Raw genomic sequence first — 2,415 nt, forward strand, 5'->3', positions numbered from 1 at the left:
CATCTGGAAGTTCACGGTTCATGTAGTGCTGAAGCCTGGCTTGGAGAATTTTGAGCATTACTTTACTAGCGTGTGAGATGAGTGCAATTGTGCAGTAGTTTGAGCATTCTTTGACGTTGCCTTTCTTTGGGATTGGAATGAAAACTGACCTTTTCCAGTCCTGTGGCCACTGCCGAGTTTTCCAAATTTGCTGGCATATTGAGTGCAGCACTTTCACAGCATCATCTTTCAGGATTTGAAATAGCTCAACTGGACAGGGGAAAAGAAATAAAAAGATAGGAAACACTGAATATTAGGGGAAAAAAGAAAACATAGCAAACATCCTTAAGAATTGAAGAGTGGAATCTCATTATATTGCTTCTTAGCGACAAGATAGTATCTACTCAACTTGCCAGCTATTTGCATCTATGCTGGGTGGTTTAGTTTGCCTGCCTTCCCTGACTCATGCCCTCCTCAAGCACACCTTCAGGCATTGTGTAGATTAGGAAGCAGAAACATGAAGAGACTGAGCCTTGGCCATTGTGTTGAAAGCTGATTTTCTTTTTCTGATCAAATGTCCATTTTTGATATTTTGCACATATTGTCAAGGAAGCCTAGCACACCACCAGGAAACTATTAAGGGCTATCAAAAGAGATGCCCAAGTCTCTCTGGCAAGCACCCTATTGATGATGAATTTACAGTGATAGCTCAGTGCAAAGACAAGAAATAAGGCAACTGGCAACTCAACTTTAATTATTTCAGACTGCAATAAACTCCTATTAGCTAGTTCTAGGTCTGTTTTATGTCTTCTTTAAAAATTCATCTTTAATGGGAAAACACATGGAGTGCGCTTGGGGGTCCCATGGTTCTGCCTTTTGCTTCAACAGTGTTTGGACCGAACAGACCCAGGGATGCCGCTTACTCTAGCCTCTGACCACCCTCCAACCATTTTTCCAGTCACAGCCTTCAGAATCAGCCAGTCAAGTATCCCGGGCCTTTCAGGACCAGACAACACTGGCTTTTGAGCTTAACTTCTTATTACCAGCACCCACCATCCATGAGCTCCCAGATTCATCCGAATTACTCCATGGAGGTGGAGGCCATCGTCAACCGCCTGGTCAACACACACCTGCCGGTCCCCTAGGCCTACCTCTCTCTGAGCTTCTGTTGCCATGGCGACAAAGTGGCTCTGGATGGCGTGGCGCACTTTTCCCACGAGGAGAAGCACGAGGGCTCAGGGAAGCTCTCAGAAACGCAAACCCAGCGCCGCAGCCGTGCCTTCTTCCAGGACGTGCAGAAGGCATCTCCAGGTGAGTGCTGTAAAACCCAAGAGGCAGTGGAAGCCTCCGTTCCCACGGGGAAGAGCCTGAACTGGACAGTCCCACCCTTTCGGAACTGCAGGCCCTGGGTTCTGCCTGTGCAGACCCCCACCCCTGTGACTTTCTGGAGAGCCGCTTCCTAGGTGCGCAGGTGAAACCCACGGAGACTATGGCCACGTGGCCAGCCTCAGCGGGCTGGCTGGTCTCCAGGGGCGGCTGGGGACGACCTCTTGCAAAGGCTCACCCTCAAAGCACAAACACTAGGAGTCCCTGGACCTTCGAGGAACCTTTGAGGACCCTCTCCAGTGTCAGGGTCTCCGCCTGAAGCCCTTTTCTGCAGCCACTGGGAACCATGGAGCTCCCTCCCAAGCCTTGGACCAAATGGAAACAATAAAGCTTTCTGTAGCAAAAAAAAAAAAAAGTGGGGGGTGGGGAACTATTCCAAATTTTTACCCAAGGAAGGACCTATATAAATACTTTTGTTTTCTTTTTCTTTCAGATATATAAGGCTAGTTCAAATTGAGAAAAGAATAAAGCTGAAAAGATGTTTTTTAAAATGAGACCTGCACATAATGGTTTAGTCGTTTTCTTCCCATTCTTTACTTTTAACCAACTATTGAAAAACCTGTAACTTGCACTTTCAACTCCCTAAGTTCTTCTGTATCTGTACAGTGTTTCCCAGCATATTATACATCATTGTACATGTTAAATGTGTTTTTTATTTAAATGTCTTCTTTTCCATTAATAGCTTAAGCCTGTAGGCCGTGCATTGTGAGTACTTATCCTATAGTGAGCAAATGAGTCCCTGAAATCAGCTTGCTATAGTGCCACAGGGAGAGCCAATAGAATTGAAAAACTGTGGGACTGAGGACCTCTGCTGGCGGTTTTGTGACACAATTTTCTTAAACCACGGTAATACAGAGGGAAGGGGAAGTTATCTACTTAGAAACCTTTGATTGCCTTCCTAAAACTTTATTTACTGCTTCCGCCATATTTTTAGCAATTTGCATCTTTCATTTCCACAGTAGTTGCTTTACTTTCTGAAAAAAATGTATGGAAAGTAAGACCATTGGGTGAAAATATTAATTTTAATATTATTAATGTTCCAGCAAATTA

At 44.8% G+C, this 2,415-nt stretch overlaps 1 pseudogene; it reads left to right on the plus strand.

The window, feature by feature from the left end:
* Positions 1-1,037: 1,037 nt before the first annotated feature.
* On the plus strand, positions 1,038-1,624 carry LOC122440804 (annotated as a pseudogene).
* The last annotated feature ends 791 nt before the right edge of the window (positions 1,625-2,415 follow it).

Source organism: Cervus canadensis, chromosome 4, assembly GCF_019320065.1.
Source record: "Cervus canadensis isolate Bull #8, Minnesota chromosome 4, ASM1932006v1, whole genome shotgun sequence".
In the NCBI taxonomy this organism is placed as follows: Eukaryota; Metazoa; Chordata; class Mammalia; order Artiodactyla; family Cervidae; genus Cervus; species Cervus canadensis.